This window comes from Procambarus clarkii, chromosome 53 (assembly GCF_040958095.1).
Source record: "Procambarus clarkii isolate CNS0578487 chromosome 53, FALCON_Pclarkii_2.0, whole genome shotgun sequence".
NCBI lineage: Eukaryota > Metazoa > Arthropoda > Malacostraca > Decapoda > Cambaridae > Procambarus > Procambarus clarkii.
In genome coordinates this window covers 34717654-34733129 of record NC_091202.1, presented here as the reverse complement: position 1 = coordinate 34733129, position 15476 = coordinate 34717654, and positions in this window count along the sequence as shown.

The following is a 15476-nucleotide window of genomic DNA, read 5'->3' as shown; positions in this document are numbered from 1 at the left end:
TCCTTGAATTATTTGATCAATAAATTGAGGTAAACAAATGCATTGTCAGACTTGTGGCTTTATTGATCAAATAATATCAGTACAGTAACATTCTTGCAAAGCCACTAACACGCATAGCGTTTCGGGCAGGTCCTTAATCTAACATATCAGGTAAGATGAAAAGGTACATTGTAGCAAGGTTTTATATCACCAAACAACTACATTATAAATTGACAAGAGGTCATTACTCTGGTAAGGATATATGTCTTAAGTACTAATATTGGAGAAGTGGATACTACAAGATACAGTGGGAGTTTGAAGCACAAGGTAGGATGAAATTAGGTACTTCAAGGTTTTACTTATGCATAGGGCATGTTACACACGCCTGTTTTTTTGTTTTTTTTTTATCGGGAAGTGAGTTCCAAAGACTGGGGCCCTTTTATTTGTATGGAGTGTTTGCACAAATTTAGTTTGACTCTGAGGATATCAAAGATATATTTATTTCTGGTGGTAATCATGGTTTATATTACACTTATCAAGGAAAAGTTTCAGATCAAGATAGCATTTATGAACAATGTGACGCCATTTTTCCCCTATCATACGACCTCTCCTATTTCTTATATACATCAATGATCTGCCTAATGTCTCTAACATTCTTAATCCTATATCGTTTGCTGAAGATACTACCCTCATCTACTCAGACCCCAACCCACACACACTTTAAATAATGTTGTAAATAAGGAATTAAAAAAAGTCCACTTATGGATGTCAACCAACAAACTCACACAAAATATAAAAAAGACCTACTACATCTTATTTGGAAGCAAATCAACAAATGCAACTCAGTTTCAGATAGGCAATGTTAACATCAGCAATAATAATGATAGAAAGTTCCTTGGCCTGTTCTTAGACAAGAGACTCAACTTTAGCACATGTACAGGACGGGTTGCACATTCAACACATAACCAAGAAAGTCTCAAAAACGGTTGGTATACTCTCTAAAATCAAATATTATGTTCCAAACTCTGCTCTCCTCTCATTATACTATGCGCTAATCTATCCATATCTTACATATGGTATCTGTGCATGGGGTTCAACCACTGCAAGCCCATCATCACCCAACAAAAACCTTCTATTAGAACAATAGCAAACGAAAACACTCAGCCCCCTATTTAAATTCCTAAACATGCTAAACATAAACTCACTCCACACATTCTCTTGTGCTATTTACATTTATAAAACCCTGTTCTGAAACTTTTCCTGGACAGATGTACTAGAGCCAATAATCACCACATCTGAAATAAATATATCTTTGATATCCCCAAGAGTCAAACTTAATCTGTGTAAACACTGCAAATAAAGGGACCTAGTCTATGGAACTCACTCCCTAACGAATTTAAAAACTCCAAATTTTGCCTTATTTAAAAATAAACCCAAAAAAGTACCTAATATCATCTTCATAGTGTCCTACCTACTGCTTTAAACGTGCAGTGTATCTAGTGTTACCCAATCCCCCCAATATATGTACCTAAGCAATACAACTTTACAATTGTAATCATTGCCATTTCTTATATCATGGTTGTTATATTGAATGCATATTTTTACTGCATTATTCCTTGAAATAATCCTCAAGTTATGCTACAATGTACCTGTTGATAACCCTCAAATTTTATTTTAATGTGCCTTCTAATATTTGTCAAATATATATATACGAACAAGCCTGAATGGTCCCCAGGCATATATGCAACTGAAAACTCACACCCCAGAAGTGACTCGCACCCATACTGCCAGGACCACTCTGTAACTGGTGTACAGGACCCCTTAACCACTCGACCATCACGACCGGACAAAAGATGATGGTAGCCGAGGCTAATTCCCCATCATCCCACCAGCACTCTGATGGTAATCTTGTGCATGGTATTTTATCAAATCACCTCATTTTGGGGGGCACACGTTAGGAACACAAATGCGAACAAGCCTGAATGGTTCCCAGGCATATATGCAACTGAAAACTCACAACCCAGAAATGACTCGAATCCATACTGCCAGGAGCACTCTGCAACTGGTGTACAGGACCCCTTAACCACTCGACCATCACGACCGGACAAAAGATGATGGTAGCCGAGGCTAATTCCCCTTCATCCCGCTGGCACTCTGATGGTAATCTTGGGCATGGTGTTTTTATCAAATCATCTCATTTTTGGGGGCACATGTGAGAACGCAAATGCGAACAAACCTGAATGGTCCCCAGGCATATATGCATATATGCATTACCATCAGAGTGCCGGCAGGATGATGGGGAATTAGCCTCGGCTACCATCATCATTTGTTCGGTCGTGATGGTCGAGTGGTTAAGGGGTCCTGTACACCAGTTGCAGAGTGCTCCCGGCAGTATGGGTTCGAGTCACTTCTCACTTCTGGGGTGTGAGTTCTCGGTTGCATATATGCCTGGAGACCATTCAGGCTTGTTCTCGTATGTATATATATATATATATATATATATATATATATATATATATATATATATATATATATATATATATATATATATATATATATATATATATTTATTTATTTATTTATTTATATATATACAAGAAGGTACATTGGGTTTGTGAGAATACATTGGATAGTACAGTATTTACACTCTTGTAAAGCCACTAGTACGCGCAGAGTTTCGGGCAGGTCCTTAATCTAACAGGTAATTTTAAGTAGGTAATTTCTATCAGAATTGATAAATGATAAAGATACATTGCAAGAGAAAAATGAGATGAGAGAGCTTAGTAAGTATATTAAAGCATATTGTTATATTAAAGCTCTGATTGATTACATTGACAGCTTGATTAGTAATTTAAACAAGATTAATAGACACCATACAGCAGATTGACAGCACATATAAGACAGCAATGATCACAATGGTAAAGATGTTCAGATTGGGAGACTGGGTGGCAATTGATACAGATAAACAAGATTAATAAACACCATACAGCAGATTGGCAGCACATATAAGAAGACAGCAATGATCACAATGGTAAAGATGTTCAAATTGGGAACATAAAGGTTGGGAGATTGGGTAGCAATAGATACAGTGCAATTTTAAGGTAAAAAGTGAAAAACTATGAAGATGAAATTAGGTACTTTTTAGTATTGATTTTGAATGATGTAAAAGTTGGACAGCTTTTCAATTCAATAGGGAGTGAGTTCCATAAACTGGGTCCCTTTATTTGCATAGAGTGTTTACACAGATTAAGTTTGGCTCTGGGGATATCAAAGAGATATTTATTTCTGGTGTGGTGATAATGGGTCCTATAATATACATCTGTCCAGGGAGAGTTTCAGAGCAGGATTTGCATTTAAGAACAGGGTTTTGTAAATGTAGTTGACACAAGAGAATTTGTGGAGTGAGATTATGTTTAGCATTTTTAGGGAGTTAAACAAGGGGGCTGAGTGTTGTCTGAAAGCAGAATTTGTTATTATTCTGATAGCAGATTTTTGCTGGGTGATGATGGACTTGAGGTGGTTTGCAGTGGTTGAACCCCATACACAGATACCATAGTTGAGATAGGGATAGATTAATGCATAATATAAAGAGATGAGAGCAGAGTTAGGTACATAATATCTGATTTTGAAGAGTATACCAACTGTTTTAGAGACTTCCTTAGTTATGTGTTGTATGTGGGTACTGAAGTTGAGTCTCTTGTCTAGGAATAGGCCGAGAAACTTTCCATCATTTTTATTGCTAATGTTTACATTATCTATCTGAAGCTGAATTGCATTTGTAGATTTGCTTCCAAATAAGATGTAGTAGGTCTTTTCTATGTTAAGTGTTAGTTTGTTGGTTGACATCCATAAGTGGACTTTTTTTAGTTCATTATTAACAACATTATTTAGTGTATGTGGGTTGGGGTTAGAGTAGATGAGGATAGTATCATCAGCAAACAAAATAGGTTTCAGAATGTTAGAGATATTAGGCAGATCTTTGATGTATATAAGAAATAGGAGAGGTCCCAAAATGCTGCCCTGTGGCACTCCACCGGTTATTGGTAGAGTGGAAGAGGTTATATTATTGATGGCTACACATTGGTGTCTATCATTAAGATAGGATTGGATATAGTACAGTGTATGGCCTCTGATTCCATAATGATGGAGTTTACGTAAGAGGTAATTGTGATTAACAGTATCAAAGGCCTTTCTCATGTCAATGAAGTGTCCAGTCGGAAACTCATTTTTGTCAAGGGCTGAATAAATTATGTCAAGGAGACTAATAATTGCATCGTTGGTACTCTTTTGGGAGCGGAAGCCAAACTGACAGGGGCTAAGAATGTCGAATTTTACGAGATAAGAACAGAGCTGTTTGTAGATAATTTTTTTCAAATATTTTTGATAGTATGGGTAGGTTTGATATTTGTCTATAATTGTTTATGTCTGCCGGATTACCTCCTTTATGAACTGGTGTTATATTGTTCCTATTAACAATATCAATATCTAAAAGTAATCTTGCAGCCTAGTAACAAACTCTGCAGAAACCTAATGGCCTATTGTCTAGAATTAGCAGTGAGGCGAATGTAACAAATCTAACTCTAAGTATAACAGTCAGGACACCACAAGTGAACAACATAACATAATGGAAACCCTAGCTGGAAAATAATCAGGCGGCAGAAAATTACATAGAGACTGGGAAAGCCTGATAAGAATTTGGAGAAGAAAATAACCCCAGGCCAGAGGCCGAGCCGCCAAGGAATAAGGAGAAAGAATTTCCTGACTTAAGGTAGGGCTTACTAGTAGAATGGCTGTAAAGTCAAAGTAGTAGCTGCGGACAGGGGAACACTTGGGGACGAGCGCTGCACCCCCACCCCGCAGGCCGGACCCCCACCCCCCGAAGGGCGAGTGCCCGCTGGCCGCGAGGGAAAACCTCAGGGTGGCAGGGCAACTACGCTAACGAACTGGGAAGGAAGGAGGACAGACTGGAGGAGCTCGCACGTCGCCTCGACTTATGCCCCCTGGCCCTGGCCCGTGGGCGACGGTCGGTGAAGAGGGGCAGGGCGGCTGTGGCAGCCGCGGCAGGGTCGGCCTCGTGGACCCCATGCCCAGAAGGCTTGTGACATGAGAGGGCTCCCGAGCCTGCGCGATGGGCGCCTGCAGCGTCGTCCAATCGTCGGCCGAAAGGGGTGGAGGCTGCGACGCTGTGCCACCCGCCGCTTTGCCGGCAGGGGGCCTCTGGGAAGTGTGGTCGCCGTCCACATCAGAGCCGCCCGAGGAGGCCCCCGAGGAGGGGGAGGCGAAACGGGCGGGTTTCGTCCTGGCCCAGGCCGGCTGCGTCCTCACACCACTGCGCTGTTGTCCTCGCACGACGCCGCCCGAGCCCTCTTCCGTGTTGCAGTTGCTGTGTGATCCGGCTTCTCGCCACTGCGGAAAATGAAAAAGTAAGCATCGGTAGGACTAACGGGAAAAAAGCAGGCAGGGAGACCCAGCTGCCGCACCAGCGACCGTCACATACACAAGTAGACAAAAGAAAAGGTAAAGTTAAGTGACCATAGTGAGTGAGAATACCGGACAGATAGCCAATGCTATCGTAATAAAAGCTGAGCAGTTAAATAGATTAAGAGAGTAATATTCATGTATAGATTGAACAGTATTATTCATGGTATAGTTTGGTTATATTAAGACCGTATTATTCATGGTATAGTTTGTTTATATTAAGACAGTATTATTCGTGGTATAGCTTGGAAGAATTCAAACAATATTAATCTCAAAAGTGAAAAGCAAAATTATTTGAGTATCCCACTAGAAATGGACACTGCAACAATATTATTAAGTAAATACCGGGCATAACTGAAGCTGGACTATGTAACAAATTAATTTTAGAAAACCTAAATAAATAATATAAATAAGACACTGAAGTTCTCATATAACAACATAGCGAGGCCAAAAAACAGCAAGAAAGGCATGAGGCTTAAGCAATGTTAGAAAACAGAGAATAAATAGCGGAGTAAATACAAGACAAACTGAAACTGAACAAGTAAATAGATTAAGGCCGTATTATAATATACTTATACTTAAGCTGAACAAATAAAAGAATAAACAGTGATAATCATGGATAATTTGGGTAGATTAAAGCAGGACTATACAAGGTATAGGATGGTTAGGTTAAACAGTAATATATGCATGGTATACTTTGGATAGATTAAAACTGTAATGTTCATGGGATAGATTGGTTAATTAAAACAGTACTTATTCATGGAATAGTTGGTCTAGATTAAAACAATAATAGTCTCAAAAGTGAAAACAAAATTATTTGCGTATCCCACAGCAATGGACACTGCTTTAACGCTGCAACAGGATTAGTAAGTAAATACAAGGCATAACTGAAAGCTGAACAATGTAATAAATTAATTTAGGAAAACTTAAATAAATGATATATAACATAGCGTAGCCCACCCAAGCCGACAGACCGCTATACGGCATGCGCCTACCCTGGAGGAGTAGAACTGAACAGTGAGAACGGGAGGGGACGTGTACGTGCGGGAACAACAGGCGGCTACATCGGACAGCCGAAACGTCTGGGTACAAACAGGCCGGGCTACGCCGGTCGGAGCAAACGGCTGGGGCGATCATAACGTGCGACACCGGACAAGCAAACATCTGGGGACGAACGAGCCGGGCTACACCAGCCAGACAAACGTCTGGGACAAACATGCTGGGCTACACCCGCCAGACAAACGTCTGAGACGAACAAGCTGGGCTACGTCAGCCAGACAAACGTCTGTGACGAACAAGCTAGGCTACGCCAGCCAGACAAACGTCTGAGACGAACAAGCTGGACTACACCAGCCAGACAAACGTCTGGGACGAACAAGCTGGGCTACACCAGCCAGACAAACGCCTGGGACGAACAAGCTGGGCTACACCAGCCAGACAAACGTCTGGGACGAACAAGCTGGGCTACACCAGCCAGACAAACGCCTGGGACGAACAAGCTGGGCTACACCAGCCAGACAAACGTCTGGGACGAACGAGCTGGGCTACACCAGCCAGACAAACGTCTGGGATGAACGAGCTGGGCTACACCAGCCAGACAAACGTCTGGGACGAACGAGCTGGGTTACACCGGCCAGACAAACGTCTGGGACGAACAAGCTGGGCTACACCAGCCAGATAAACGCCTGGGACGAACAAGCTGGGCTACACCAGCCAGACAAACGTCTGGGATGAACGAGCTGGGCTACACCAGCCAGACAAACGTCTGGGATGAACGAGCTGGGTTACACCAGCCAGACAAACAACTGGGACGAACAGGCTGGGCTACACCAATCAGCCAAACGTCTAGGTACGAACAGGCTGGGCTACACCAGCCAGACAAACGTCTAGGTACAAACAGGCTGGGCTACACCAGCCAGAGAAACGTCTAGGTACGAACAGGCTGGGCTACACCAGCCAGACAAACGTCTAGGAACGAACAGGCTGGGCTACACCAGCCAGACAAACGTCTAGGTACAAACAGGCTGGGCTACACCAGCCAGAGAAACGTCTAAGTACGAACAGGCTGGGCTACACCAACCAGACAAACGCCTAGTTACGGATAAAACCGAGCAACACCGGATGGACAAACAACTGGGACGAACAAGCTGGGCTACACCGTCCAGACAAACGTCTGTGGAAGAACACGCCGGGCGACACCGGCTGACGCAAAGGCAGCCTTTAGCAAGAAAGCTTTGGGCCTACCCACCTGGGCACCGCCGCCACAAGGGCGTCTCCTGCCCGTGGGCGAGAGGGAGAAGGACAGGAAGGAAGCGGAACACAACCCAAGGCAAGCGCTCCACGGAGCGCCATGCCACGTGGGTGTTGCCGACCTTGGCATGGGCCCCTAGGGTCGGGCCCTAGGGACAAAGACAACTAAATAACCCGGCCAAGAGGCGTCGCCACCAAGGGTGACACCAGGACGCTCGCAGGGAGCCTGGCCGGGCACGTACGACCGAGCACGTCACGAACCCTGGCCCCTAGGGACAAGCCTAGGAGACGCAACATACCGGGTTCCAGGGAAGACGCCTGGGAGGGGGGGTGGAGGAAACGAAGGGCATCCCTGGGGCGAGTGCTCCACCGAGCTCCAAGCCACGTGGGCGCCGCCTACCGGGCTTGGTCCCCAGGGCTCAGGCCCACAGAAACCAGCCACGTGGCGTCGCCACAGAGGGCGATGCCAGACCACAGTAGGGAGCCTGGCCGTGCACGCACGACCAGGCGCGGGCGAAACATGGCCCCTAGGAGCAAGCCTAGGGGCACAGCAAACCGGGCTCCAGATAAACGCCTGGGAGGGCACACCTGGGACGAATGCTCCACCGAGCATGCATTAGGGCCGGGCCCCAGGGGCACAGGACCACCGAAACCTGGCCAATTGGAGTCGCCGCAGATAACCAGCACACCAGTCCCGACCTGGAGGCGCACCTGCAACCCCAGGCAGGCAAACAGGCGGAAGGCCCTAGGGAACTAGCTAAGGCGGTACGAACGGACCGCGAGGGACGGGGCAAACACACGCCAGCACTGGGGATAGTCCTGACTAACTTGAACAGGAAACTCTCTTACCTTAAGGTTTGCTGACTAGGGCAGGGGGCCCCTGCCGTACCGGCCTGGGATGTCGAAGGCCCCAAAGGAGCAGAGAACGTCAGATCTGGGACCATATTAGCGGGGATAGGGTACATTTGCTCGAGAAATCTCGTGTACACAGTAAGGCAAACTGGAGATGCAGTATAGAGTACTGGCCCACGTGTCGATGAGGCGCGGCGCTGAGCGTGGAGCTGCTTCGTGAATCGCGGACCGTGTCGAGAATGGAGTGAGGGCGAGACCTCACTTCCCGCGCTATTTATGCCACCCAGACTGTCCGCACCGCGCCTTGCGGAACGCGGTGCACAATTGTCTCTTCCTTCCCCATCAGAAACTCCACCGCCTTTCGTCCTAAAGGCAGTGGCCATTTATGAACTGGCATTACTCTTGCTTTTTTAAGGATATCAGGGAAGGTATGACACTCAAGGGATTTGTTGAACAGCAGAGCTATAAGTGGCGCAAGGGCGTGGGAGGCGCTCTTGTATACAATGAATGGGATTTCACTGATGTTCCCAGCTTTGGTTTTTAGTGAGTGTATGATGGACACAACATCTGTCGAGCTGACTGGTGAAAGGAGATGAGAGTTTGGATAGCTGCCTGAGAGATATTTGTTGATATGTGTCTGAGTCTGTGGGATTTTACTGGCAAGGTTAGCACCAACCGATGAAAAGAAGCTATTAAATTCATTCGCCATTTCTAAATCAGATGACGGTGTAAGGCCATCCTTAGAGAGTGTTATCTGGTTGGGGGAGTGTTGTTTAGTTCCTAGGATATTAGAGATGGTTTTCCATGTGCTTTTCATGTTGCCTTTTGCTTCTTTGAATCTAGTCTCATAATATGAAAGTTTAGTTTTTCTTATGATACTGGTAAGCACTGATGAGTACCTCTTAACTACTTCCTTTGTAACTAGGCCAATCCTAAATTTCTTTTCATATTCATGTTTTTTGTTGATTGATTTGATTATGCCACTTGTGAGCCACGGGTTATTTTTTCTTTTATCAGTTACTTGTTTGGTAAGGAGGGGACAGTGAGTGTTGTAGAGGCTTAGAGTATTGGAGAGAAAGAGGATAGTTAATGAGTTTATATCCTGTGTATTATTAAATTCAGATTCCCAGTTTGTATTGAGAAGTTCATTAGAGAGATTGCCTAAAGCTGATTCACTGTGTAGCCTGAATGAGAGTTTCTTGCTTTCTGGTGGTTCTGTGTCCATGTTTGCTATGAGGAAGGTAGGATAGTGGTCAATTGTTCTGTCATAGAATACCCCAGATGTAAGGGGAGCTGTTATATTAGTCCATAAGTGATCCAGGGTAGTGGCAGATGTTCGAGTGACTCGGGTGGGCTTGGTGATTGTGGGGATTAGCATACAGGAGTGCATGCTGTTACGGAAATAGTCAACTTGAGGGTTGTTTTGAAGACCCAGGTCAATATTGAAATCACCTCCCAGAATGAAGTGATTTTTGTTGAGATTGTTATTTATGATAAGATTCCTTACGTTGTCTGAGAATGAAGCTTTGTTGGCATTAGGAAATCTATAGATGGCACCGATAGTCAGGGAGGATTTAAGGGAGAACTTGGCAAAGGTATATTCACAATAGTCGTCTCTATCAAATGGTCAATTGTATCTTCTGATTTTTGTCTAGGGATAACGTTCCTATTAACAATATCTTTCAGAACCCTTTCCTCCGTTTTGTGAGCTGTGGAAAAGAAGTTCCTGTAAAATAGTCTAATAGGGGGTACAGGTGTTGTGTTAGTTGACTCTCCAGAGGTTGCATGGCGTTTCACCTTCCTTTTTATGATGTCTTCAACGAAACCATTGGAGAAGCCGTTGTTGAATAGGACCTGTCTTACCCTACAGAGTTCTCCATCGACTTGCTTCCATCCTGAGCTGTGGCTGAGAGCACGGTCGACGTAAGCCTTGACAACACTTCTCTTGTACCTGTCTGGGCAGTCACTGTTAGCATTGAGGCACATTCCTATGTTCGTTTCCTTAGTGTAGACTGCAGTGTGGAAACCTCCGCTCCTTTCCGTGACTGTTACATCTAGAAAGGGCAGCTTCCCATCCTTCTCCATCTCGTAAGTGAAACTCAACACAGAATTCTGCTCGAATGCCTCCTTCAGCTCCAGCAGACGTCTGACATCAGGTACCTGTGTAAAAATGTCGTCAACATATCTGCAGTAAATGGCAGGCTTCAAGTTCATGCCAACTAAGACCTTCTGTTCGATGGTATCCATGTAGAAGTTCGCAAACATGACACCTAGGGGAGAACCCATGGCGACCCCATCTACTTGCTGATACATGTGCCCATCCGGGCTCAAGAAGGGTGCCTCTTTAGTACAAGCTTGGAGTAGTTTCCTTATTATGTTTTCTGGTATGTCAAGAGGAGTACAGGACGGATCACGATACACTCTGTCCGCTATCATCCCGATTGTTTCATCCACAGTTACGTTGGTAAACAGTGATTCTACGTCCAACGAGGCTCTTATCCCTCTTGACCGTGTTCCCTGCAGTAAGTCTACAAATTCCTTTGGACACTTCAGGCTGAAAGCACACGGTACATAAGGAGTCGGCAAGCTGTTGAGTCGCTTCCCCAGTCTGTACGTGGGTGTGGGTATCTGGCTGATGATCGGCCGAAGTGGGTTTCCAGGCTTGTGTGTCTTGACATTTCCATACGCATACCCAGGTTTGTATTCCCAATTATCTTTGGCAGGTGGAGTCCGGAATTGAAAACAAAGGTAAACAGATTGATCGAAACTCTGAACGCCCAAGAAATCCGGACTCCACCTGCCAAAGATAATTGGGGAATACAAACCTGGGTATGCGTAGTGGCTTTAGTCTTTGTATATACTAGCTGTATTTATAAATCCATCAATGTTTGTATCTCACCTTGTATGTATGTACTTTACCTGAATAAACATTTATTTTGATTTGATTGATTTGATTAGTATTATTACTCAATATTATTAATTTTACTTAAGTTTGCCTCTTTAAATGTTTTCTGTAGCTTAAAATATTTTGTTATCCTGATTCAAGCGGTAACTAAAGAAGGCGGCCAGTAGGCAGTAGGAATGCAAACAGGCAAGCAGGCATGTTATACGACGGACATAAACTATTATAGACCAATATCAAACCAACATATATTATCAAAAGAAGGCAATTTTACTAATGATGCCATTATTAGTTAGCTTAGCTTAGTCTGGAGAAAAATGAGTTCCCAAATGGCTTTTAATTGACCGAAAAATGCCACTCTTATTGTAAATTTACCTGATGGGCCACTAACACTAGTGTCCGCGACGAGGACAGAAAGCCGGCGGCTTGTCGAAGGTCCCTCCATTTGGCTTGAACTTTTCCAATTGTACTTAAAAATTAAGGAGTTTTGTGCAGTGCCAGTATTTACCTGAATTTACCTGAGGGCCACTAATACTAGTGGACACGACGATGACAAGAAGCTGGCGGCTTGTCAAAGGTTCCATTTGCCTGGATGATCTTTTCTATCTGTATTTTAAAACCCAGTAGAGTTTTGGAGTTTACCGCTTCGACAGGAAGGCGGTTCGACGGGTTTACTACCCTATGGATGAAAAAGCATCTCCTGTGTTTTCTGTCCTATTGTAACCAATAGTTACACCTATTGTTTTCGTATTGTAACCAATGAGGTATATCCTAGGTGCGAATATTGCTAGTTGAAAACTTTACTTTAAAATTTAACTGAGTTTTAGCATTTACGGCTTCGACGAGTAGGCGGTTCCATGGGTTTCTAGCTCTGTGGGTGAAAAAAGCATCCCTTGTTCTCAATCCTACATTGTGATTTGTTGAGCTTGAAACCGTTGTTCCTTGATTGTGTTACATCTGACCTTCTGAAGATTTTTTCCAAATCAACAGTTAGTTTAGTTCATTTATTATGCACCCCATACCCATCTTGTGGGCGGTAGTGGAAAGGGTTACAGAGGCACATAATGGGCTCAGGGACTGAACTCCACAATTCATTTAGCTAAGCAAGTTACAATCTTGATGAGCTAGTTACAAAATTCAATATAAGTCGTCACATCAACAATGGGTTCGAGATCAACATCCTCCGAATTATTCAGTATTTAAGTTTTAACGAGATCCGCCCTGTCATGCATGGTTTGCAGTGCTGTTAGTCCTGTGGTCCTCAGGGCCGTCTTAACAACTGTTAAGATATCGACACCGTCGTCGGAGTGTGGAGTGGCAATTTCAGCGATATCTATGGGTCTGCACTCCAACTTCCCTAGTATTGGGTGCTATGTAGACAACCCCATCTGTTGGTGGTGGCGTGGTATCAGCGAATGGCTCTGTTTCCTGCCAGTCAGAATGAGAGGTCGATGTGGATGACCTCTGGTGAGTGGCGTATCAAGATCAATGTCATCTAGGTTGTGACTACAAGTCACAATGTCAAGTCCCCGATGAATGGGTTAGCCCAGGGTTACCCAGTGTACTGTCCATCTAATTATTGACATGTTTATGTCCACAGAGGTGATATATGGAGGCAATTGCGTCAAGGAAGGCAGTTCATCTTGGGCAGTCCACGAACTCTTAACTTGGTCTCGCGAGAGGACTAAGTAGCCGCCGTCGATCCGAGCAGTGTGTGTTAGCTGCTGATATATATAGTGTTTTGAAGATCGGCGTACTTGGGATTGGCTTCTAAGAGTTAAGGAAGACAGTGATGTGTCTACGGTGAAGTAGTGTTAGCAAGCTGCTAGAGGCTTCTGCCAGGGTGTTTGCTACCCTTGTATATGATTGCTTGAGACCCCCTGTCATCGTGTTGCTGCAGCCCTCTGCCAGTGAGTATCTGGAGAGCGAAGGTGGGGTGTAGGCACATCGTGATACTGTGTGGGTGGACTGGCCCATGTAGGTGAATTTGCCAGTGGACAACGTATCTTGGAATGTGGGTTCACTGGGCTTGATGAACACTGTCATTGTGTTGTACCCTGAGTGAAAGAGGCAGTTGTACATACGTATAGTAATAATCTATTATAATGTACATATAGTGGTGAAGGTGTAAATATATTGTTAAAAGGCATTGTCTTGCTTATCCGCCCTTATTTATGCGTTACACTACTGCTTGATACAGCCAGTTTCTTGACAGCTTACTACCGACTTGGGATCGGATATAGAAAGAGGTTATAACATGAACCCGATTACTGGCTCATAAGTGGCCGTAACAACATTATGGGCCCCTGGGCAAACCAGTGTTATTGTCAATGACAATAACTCGCAGTGTAACACCGGGGGGGGGGGCCTTCTGGAACCTTCTGGATAATTGTTACAATAAACCTGGTTTGTTACAGCAGGAATAAAGTAAATGGTCGATAATATTACATATTTTTATTTTATTGGCACTTCAACAAAACTGAAGTTAAAATATATTTATTTATATCTACAAAAAGGAACATTGGATTTATCAGAATACATAGTTTAGTTCATTTATTATGCACCCCATAACCATGTTGTGGGCAGTAGTGGAAAGGGTTACAGAGGCACATAATGGGCTCGAGGACTGAACCCCACAATTCATTTAGCTAAGAAAGTTAAAATCTTGATGAGCTAGTTATGAAATTCAATATACGACGTCACATCAACAATGGGTTCGAGATCGGCAAAAGTACAGTTTCTAAATTAAGCAACTGACATGTGTGGAGAGCTAGTGTCACAATTGATATGTTTGTCCAGCACACCGCCCCCCCCCCCCCCCCCATCCAGTGGGCAGCGGTGGATAGGTTACAATCACTTGGTTGCTACCTACAGTTAGCAAACTGGGGACATTTGGCTAAAATTTCTGGTAGCAGATCATTTTGAATGAAATATTTACACATCTCGGGAACATTTGTTATATAATTGTCTCTGAATTCACGTGTTACAAGTGATTGTAACCTACCCACCGCTGGCCACTGGATGAGGGGCGGTGTACAGGACAAACAAACAGGTGTGAAAGGACGTAGTCCTCCACCCAGCCAGGCAGAAGTAACTCTATATATCTCGGAAGACGAACAGGCACAAAACCGGAATAACAACGAACAGAATAATAATGTACAGACAGAATCTAGGAGCTGTCTCTCAGCCCAATAGGAATAACATAAGAAATTTAAAGTACTTCTACACTAATGCTAGAAGCCTGGTGAATAAATTTGATGCATTGTGTACATCCTCCTCTCTGGGAATCATCCATCGTTCAGAAAGGACAGAACAACAAGAGCAGGTGGTGTACTGCTTTATGTGATGGAGGACCTGAATGCAACCACCAATAAGGAACTGAACACCATGGGATCCTCAGAATCTATATGGTGCAACATACTAGCTCAGGATGGTAACATACTGACAGTGGGAGTATGCTACAGGGCTGACACAGGAACAGCAGAGGAAGTTACTGATCTGCATAATGTGATCAATGCTGCACCACAAACCCAAACTCTTATAATGGGGTGACTTTAACCACGAGACAATAGATTGGGTAAATTTATCACAAGCAGGAGATCAATTTCTAGACCTGGTGCAGGTCTCATTTCTCATACAACATTTGGTAGAGCTTTCCCCCCTCCCTGTCCAGCTCGTTGCTGCCGTGAGGCGGCTTGGTGGGATGGCTGCCGGAGTGTGATGCTCCTTGGGGCAGTCCCCTGTCCTTTTGTAGCCTTGTGCTCCTGCTGCTGTCCTCACAAATTTTGTTGGACGCCTTTTCCTTTTGTTTCGTTTTTCTCCCCCCCCCCCCCCCTTCTCTTTTCTCGTTGTCGTTTCCTGCTGACTTTGTGCCTGTTTTGATCATTCTTTTGGCCTTCTTTTGTTTTGACGCCCGGGTGTTTGAGGAGGCATACTCTTGCACCCGTAGAACTGTAGTACCCAACGTCTCGAGCGAGAGGAACCTTTTATTGTCAATTCCCCTTTCGTCACTGAA